General features: G+C 44.3%; 1 long non-coding RNA gene across 1 annotated transcript in view; it reads right to left on the bottom strand.

Annotated features, from left to right (window-relative positions):
* Positions 1-1,130: 1,130 nt before the first annotated feature.
* LOC105562745 overlaps positions 1,131-8,517 on the bottom strand; it is a 12,076-nt gene continuing 4,689 nt past the window's right edge. Inside the window, exons 2-3 of the long non-coding RNA XR_001008988.1 lie at positions 2,176-2,372; positions 1,131-1,410 (exon numbers count right to left, since the gene is read on the bottom strand). This is a non-coding gene — a long non-coding RNA (uncharacterized LOC105562745). The remainder of the gene's footprint in view (positions 1,411-2,175; positions 2,373-8,517) is intronic.

The following is an 8,517-nucleotide window of genomic DNA, read 5'->3' on the forward strand; positions in this document are numbered from 1 at the left end:
TTTCTTGAATACTGCTTTACCAAATTTTATATTTGTATGTTACAGAATCAACGTAGCTAACTCAGCTGCTGCTCATCGGGTCAATGAGCGACAAATTTCTTTATTGAGATAACAAATCTATATCTCATAGAACGCAGATCGTGTATTGTATATCGTAGATTGTAGACCGTAGATTAATACATTCTGTAGATTCGTTACCTTAAAATGGATAAATTACAACGTAATTTCACATATTTTATTTTATATATTTCATCTATCAAAGGGGGGTGGTCGCGATTTTTACTTCCGCGCACGTTTGTACGGCCGCAGGACCGTAGAATCATAATGGGACTGGGGCGAGACGCTTGTCAAGTAAAATATTATAATAAGGCTGCAGTTTTAGTCAAAATTATTAGTCACCTTCATAATCATATACTGTACTGAATCTAATATCAGGGAAGGCTTTTATTGTTACAGTGAAAGTTGCTTACTACATAAAAGCAATGAACGCTCTTAAACAACTTTTAAACAATAGAAATCAGTCTGGTGTTAGATTTAGTACAGTATAACGATTATAAGGATGTCTAATAATTTTGGCCAAGGCTGAGGGTTAGGGTTCTGCAACCCCGTTGCAGAACCAGAGTTAATCCCTAGTTTTCTTATGTCTCGAAACACCGAAAACAGTGGTTTCGGCACGAGTACATGTTGCAATGTTAGTGCTCTTAAACACTGCTTTAATATAAATTTTATATTTGTATGTTTATGCGGAAACAACAAAACTATACAAACTCTGCTTCTGCCGATCGGGTTGATAAGTGAACAGTTTTATATTTTATTTTTATTCAGTAATTTTTTCATTCTCTGATATCATCAAAAATTTTAGAATTGAAGTTATAGATTAGACATTTTACCTTTTTATCTACTTAATCATAATGGGACACCCCGTCCCGTGGACCTAAAACATGGTACTCATCGAGAGTAGAATCACGCGAATTACCGTATTTGCGTGTTTGTCAGTATGTCGGAGGACAATCTGAGAGGAGGAAGAGGCCTAGGAAAGACGTCGTGCGCCGACAAAACTTTGAGGTAAATATTTTTTACCCTACACGTAAAAATTACTTATATTTTGCAATATTGATTTCCTTGAACACTGCTTTAATGAATTTTATATTTGTATGTTACAGAATCAACGTAGTTAACTCCGCTGCTGCGCATCGGGTTGGTGAGTCAGAACTTTCTTATTGAGATAACGAATCTACCTAATCATAATGGGACACCCCGTCCCGTCGACCTAAAACATGGTACTCATCGAGAGTAGAATCGCACGAAAAACCGTGTTTGCGTCTCCGTGACGATGTCGGAGAACAATCTGAGTGGAGGAAGAGGCCTAGGAAAGACGTCGAGCGCCGACAAACCACCTTTGAGGTAAATGTTTGTTTACCCTACGCGTAAGAATTACTTATATTTTGCAATATTAATTTTCTTGAACACTGCTTTATTGACCACAGCTAACAAATATAAATACTTTAACATTATTGCATATTTGTATGTTACAGAATCAACGTAGCTAACTCAGCTGCTGCTCATCGGGTCAATGAGCGACAAACTTCTTTATTGAGATAACAAATCTATATCTCATAGAACGTAGATCGTATATTGTAACGATGGACGGGGTGGCCGCGGGCAAGACCCACATCCAGGACCTCAAACGATATTTCGTGCCATCCTAGATGCCGAATATCCGGGACCCGACGATCCGTCGGCTGTGGAGGGGGTTCCTCCGACGCCATGGGCCCATCTGGGCGTATATAGACGCCCATGACCCGTCCTTCTGGGTGGACCTGGAGGATACGGGTAATCAGGTCCTCCAGACCCGATATCCGGCCGAGGGGGTCATAGTCACGGAGAGCGTGACCCTCCAAGACGAGATCACGCAGACGGGGGGTGATCTCCGCGGACTCGACGACACAGACGGAGGAGGGGCCGCGCGTGACATCCGAGAACGCCGCGCTCGGGTATACCGGGCGACTTGAGAAGTTACCACCCATTATTTGCAGTACGCTCCCCGGACGATTAACGACGGAATCGCGGGCTAGCGGGACATAGTAGGAAAAGAACTCCGAGCAGGATACTAGTGATACAGACTTTCCGTTCGACTTTAGTCGACAGAAAGAGCCTGATAAATCCTGTTGCAATATTTGTTTACCCTACGCGTAAAAATTACTTATATTTTGCAATATTAATTTTCTTGAACACTGCTTTAATGAATTTTATATTTGTATGTTACAGAATCAACGTAGTTAACTCAGCTGCTGCCCATCGGGTCAACGAGCGACAAGTCTCTTTATTGAGGAAACGAATCTAATCTTAATGGGACACCCCGTCCCGTGGACCTAAAACAGGTAAAACAATACTGTTTACAGCTTAGTTCAACCTGTGGATAAACCTATTCAAATCCGTGATAATGTTCAAGTTGCGCCGCATAGGTAAGAATTTGAGAAAACGAATCTACATCTCATAGAGCGCAGACCGTAGATTGTAAATCGTAGATTGTAGACCGTAGATTAATACATTCTGTAGATCCGTTACCTTAAAATGGATAAATTACAACATAATTTCATATTTTATTTTATATACTTCATCTATCAAAGGGGAGCAGTCATGAATTTTACTGTGGAGGGTTAGGTACCCCGTTGCAGAACCAGAGTTAACCCCTAGTTTTCTTATGTCTCGAAACACCGAAAACAGTGGTTTCGGCACGAGTACATGTTGCAATGTTAGTGCTCTTAAACACTGCTTTAATATAAATTTTATATTTGTATGTTTATGCGGAAACAACAAAACTATACAAACTCTGCTGCTGCCGATCGGGTTGGTAAGTGAACAGTTTTTTTATTGAGCTAACGAATCTACCTAATCATAATGGGACACCCCGTCCCGTGGACCTAAAACATGGTACTCATCGAGAGTAGACAAAAATCGCCTGATTGGACATGAATTTTATTCCGCGTATGTATTGCACGTCAAAAAGGACAGTAAATTAAAGAAAAAGAGCTCTGGTAAAAAATATGGTCACGTTCGCTCGCCCGTGGCCTAATATATAAGGAGCACGAAGCCGAAAAAAAAGTTTTGCACACCCACGTCAAGGACAATAAATTAACGGGTAATTCATGTCGCGTCCCGTCTAATTGCGTATCAACTACTTCGCGTCGCGTACCGTAGGGTCGTGTCGTTGCGCGTGTCGCGCGCCTTCGAATCGCACGCGGCTTTCACGTGATCACGCGCGGGCCCATGCGGCTGCTGCGTGTCGCGCGCCGGAACAGAGACATATACCGGGTGCCGCGGACCCTCGGCAAACTTCGCGTAAGCTTCCCTCGTTCCGTCTTTTGTCCTTTACGTCTTTTCGTCCTTTACGTCTTTCGTCCTTCACGTCCTTCCGTCCTTGGTGTCGTTACGTTCTTCCGTCTCGTTCCGTCTTTCGTCCTTTACGTCCTTCGTTCTTCGCGTCCTTCCGTCCTTGGTGTCGTTACGTTCTTCTGTCTCGTTACGTGTTCCCGTCCTTACGTCATCCCGTTCATGCGTCCTACGTCTCTCCGTCGTTCGGCGGTTCTCTGCCGCGTATTCCTTCCTGTGATTGTTATCGGGGGGAAGGGTAGCCCATGATGAAAAATGCACCGTTGGTGCCGCTCTGAGGTTACCTCACCCTTTTAATTTTTACCCTTCCCGTCCCGTAGCGCTTTACCCGGGTCACTCGGTCCGTAATGTCGAAGGGCCTTATCGTCGCGTAAGAACCGCGCCCCTCTGCCAAGGTTAGAGTGGCTGAGCTGGTCGGCCACGCCAGGATAGCCGATTCTGCCGGAGTCCGCCCGATACGGGAAACAAGGTGGTGCGGCCTTCTCCGCACCTGGCGCCTACTAATTTTGTGTGTTTCGCTTCGCGATTTCGAGCGGACGGAGTCCGGCGGAGGTCGGTGGCTGGGAGCGAACATCGCGCTCCGGAGCACGTCGATTCCGGCGACGGCGACGACGGGGCGAGACCCCGCGCCCGAGTTCGCAGTCGTTATAAAGTGAACAGTTTTTTATTGAGCTAACGAATTTACCTAATTATAATGGGACACCCCGTCCCGTGGACCTAAAACGTGGTACTCATCGAGAGTAGAATCGCGCGAATTACCGTATTTGCGTGACCGTCAGTATGTCGGAGAACAATCTGAGTGGAGGAAGAGGCCTACGACAGACGTCGGGCGCCGACAAAACAACTTTGAGGTAAATATTTTTTCACCCTACGCGTAAAAATTACTTATATTTTGTGTTACGTCCTGTGGACTCAACGATTTCTCTCTTTCAAAAAACCATAAGAAACATGTTTTTCTTCCCTTGGAAACTACAATTTTAGAAATCAGCGGATATCGACTAGCCAACGCATGAGTCCCCTCTCCACAAAAAATTGATTGCCAGAGTTTCACTTTTCGAAACTCGAAACGTAAAGTGCCCTAATTGTTGCTGGTCGATAGCCGTTGAAATAATAAAGGGGAGAAATAACACAGGTGCTCCGGTATTTGGATTTTTGAGCGTTATGCGATTAGTTTGGACGGGCAGACATCAGATAGGGAGTTTTTTGTACGCACAGCAGGACTAGTGGATTTAGATGATGTTGCTCGACGTGTGGTGTTTGTCATCCCTAGTCAGGATCGTGGTCAGGTTCTGTTAGGTGGATCTTACCTCCAGGTGGGTCGAACAGATCGACATGGTAATCCTGATCCCGGGCACCCTCCTATGGTATATGACGCGGACACCATAGTGGAGAATATGCTGTCATCGTGTCTCGGGAGTAGATTGTCGCTTCGCAGAGCTTTTTCTCGTTATGTCCAAACAAGTTTCGACGGTAAGCTAAATTGGCTGGAGGTGGACAGCCTAGTGACGAGTTTAAGTGTGCGTTTTAACCCTAAGGTTGAGGGGATGCGTGCTGCTGATGGTACCATGACTGGGAGAGGTGCTCCCGAAGACGTACTTGAGGCAATGTATGATGGGATCAGGCCCTTTCAGACGGCAGTTTCGAAATCCAGATTTCCAAAATATGACCCAAAAGTGAAACTCGGGATTTTTCGAAAGTCGCTGAGGGAAATGATGCCCATAAATAAATATCAAAGGGCGACAACGACTTAATGGTCGGATTGCCAATGAGAAAGACAACTCCTTGACACCTCCCAACAGTCCACCAATGAAAAACCAAAATCCAAAATCTCCTTCCACGTCCCATGACCAAGATCCACCCCCGAAAAATTGTATATAAACCCGGAGCCTGCTGCCTCAGCCTCTTTGGCAGCTCCCGACTCCACCAGCACAGTTCTCTCCGCGATTCTCCAAGTTAACATCATACTTCTATATCCAGTCAAAGTAAAATCTGTGCGCGGTTTCGGCATACGGACTGCGAATCTGACCGGAGAATCCACCAGCTTTCGACGATCTCAATCAGTAGTAAGTCACACGTTTTCTTTTCTTTTCATTTTGTTTCGGCTCGACGACCTCCTTTCCCCCTATTAATTTTTATTTTTTTTATTCTGAGGGACCTTCGCTAGTTTTTAACTTTCTCGTCCATGCTCTTGCGAACTAAATATCCATTCACTAAAAATTCGTTTTGTGTCCCAGGATTCCGCTTTAGCGCGAATCCGACACGATTCGAAGAATTCCATTCTTCAAAAATTCGTTTTGTGTCCGAGGATTCCGCTTTAGCGTGAATCCGACACGATTCGAAGAATTCCATTCTTCAAAAATTCGTTTTGTGTCCGAGGATTCCGTTTTAGCGTGAATCCGACACGATTCGAAGAATTCCGAGTCAGTGGTAGTGCCAAAGCGAATTGTTGTAGAAACCCTAAATGCGAATTTAGTTCCAGGGGTTAATATTTGTGGAGGTGCTCCGTGATTCATTTACGATTTTCCTGATTAATTGAAAGAGCGTCTAGAAAGACGGCTCGGTAATATTTCTTATTTAAAAGAGTTGAAGTAAATGAGAGCAAGATCCTTTCCCTGTTATACCTAGCCATTAAAAATAAATAAAAGAGTGGCTATCCCTGACCATCCCCTTGTGTACATTTATATAATTCATTGAGAATATAATCACCTTTATCGATACTATATAAATATATTAAAGATTTTCAAGGTTATTTCAAAACTCACTTGTGGAAGGATTATTCAGAATTTCAAGGTTATTGCTTTTCGTGACCAGAATTATGCGCTTCGTGACCAGGGAAGGGTAGCTACCGAAATCGAACCCCAAGATACCGAGGAGTGGGCTAACCGAATGAAATGTATACCGTCATTACGCGCGTGGGTTCGCGAGAACTTAGACCAGGCGAACCAACGTCAAGCCCGGCACTATAATTTGCGCCGGCGACCTCAAAGATATAGCGTTACCGAGTTAGTATTGCGTCGAAGCCATGTGCTTCCGTCCGCGGCGAATAATGTAGCCGCGAAACTGACACCAAAGTTCCAAGGACCCTTCCGCATCAGAAAGGTACTCTCGCCCGTCGTTTACGAGTTGGAAACGATGGACGGGGTAGCCGCGGGCAAAACCCACATCCAGGACCTCAAACAATATTTCGTGCCATCCTAGATGCCGAATATCCGGGACCCGACGATCCGTCGGCTATGGAGGGGGTTCCTCCGACGCCACGGGCCCATCTAGATGTATATAGACGCCAATGACCCGTCCTTCTGGGTGGACCTGGAGGATACGGGTAATCAGGTCCTCCGGACCCGATATCCGGCCGAGGGGATCATAGTCACGGAGAGCGTGACCCTCCAAGACGAGATCACGCAGACGGGAATGATCTCCGCGGACTCGACGACACAGACGGAGGAGGGGCCGCGCGTGACATCCGAGAACGCCGCGGGGACTCCGCCGCGGCGGGCAAGCCCGGGGAGACCGGCGTGTGCCGCGCGTGGTCGACCGCGGGAGCCGCGACCGGCGGGGTTGGGCGTTTGGGATATCCGGTCGTGCTGGAATTGCCACGGCCCCCACCGCTATGCCCAGTGCCGGTTACCCCGGACGAGCTCGTTTTGCTACGGGTGCGGCCATCCAAACGGCCGACAAAGCGAGCACTAGCGACAGTCGCAATAACCTTTTTATTGGAATACACGAATATCGCGACTACGTAAAGGGTTATTTACAGAGGCGGCGCGCGGAACAATCCATCATGTGTCTGGAAAGTGCGAAGATATTTTTGTCTCCGTGACGATGTCGGAGAACAATCTGAGTGGAGGAAGAGGCCTAGGAAAGACGTCGAGCGCCGACAAACCACCTTTGAGGTAAATGTTTTTTCACCCTACGCGTAAAAATTACTTGGCATACTTTGCAAATTAATTTTCTTGAACACTGCTTTACCGAATTTTATTTGTATGTTACAGAATCAACGTAGCTAACTCAGATTTCCTACTGTGCAACAACAACCAAACTCTAATGATTGTGGTGTTTTCGCAATAGCTTTTGCCATTTCATTATTATTTAACATTAAACCCGAAAAAGTAAAATATGACCACAGTTTAATGCGTTCACATTTAATAAAAATTTTTGAATCAAATATGATTGAACATTTTCCTCAAGATTTAAAATATGGTGTTCCTCGGAAAGTGCTTCCATTAGCAGTAGTAAAAGCGAGAGAGGCTGACGCGGCCCGCAAACGCGTAAGACATAAAAATATATCTACTTTAGAAAGTAATCGTGCTAAAAGGCGACGTCAATATGAACATGATAAAGAAAATAATCGTGCTAAAAAACGACTTCGATATGAACAGAATTTGAAAAATAACCGTGGTAAAAAGGTACAACGATACAAACGAGATATAGAAAATAATCGTGCTAAAAAGCGACTTCGATATAAAAAGAATGTAATAAAAGAACGTACACAAAGGCGAATTCTTTATTTAATAAATTCTCAGCGTGAACGACAGAGACAAAAGGAAATACCTTCTGATCGTAAATGGCTTTATAATAAGCGATATTACGAGAAAAAGAAGTTCAATTCCATACATGCAAAGAAAAATCACGATATTGGTAAAAATATTATCAAAAAGTATAAAAAACTTTGGTCGAGTCACGTTAAAAAACTTAGTAACCCTTTGGCTGTTACAAAAATTTTTGAGAAACTCGATATTAAAGATCCAGTTGAGAAACGATTAGAAGCAGAGAGAATCGTACGTTGGTCTATGTGTATTAAAGAGAGTTATAGCCGCAATATGCAACGAATATTAACTTCACTTTAAAAAAAAAAAGCAGAAATATGCTCGACTGTTGCAGATGAATGTTCAACAATTGATGATAAATTACGTGCATTATGTGGCATATCGAGACATACAGCTTCGTCCGAGAATTATTTTATTGATTCATATCGAGAAATAACTTCTTCGCAACAACCTTTGTCACACCCTTTGATAATGAACGTGGAAGGTCAAGTTACGAACGAATTACCTTTAATACAAGCACGAGCAAAAAAAGCATGGCTTTGCAGTGCCTCATGTAAAACTGATGATCGATTTCTGA

Source organism: Vollenhovia emeryi, unplaced genomic scaffold (genome assembly GCF_000949405.1).
Source record: "Vollenhovia emeryi isolate VEMERY1.0 unplaced genomic scaffold, V.emery_V1.0 DF939184.1, whole genome shotgun sequence".
Lineage (NCBI taxonomy): Eukaryota > Metazoa > Arthropoda > Insecta > Hymenoptera > Formicidae > Vollenhovia > Vollenhovia emeryi.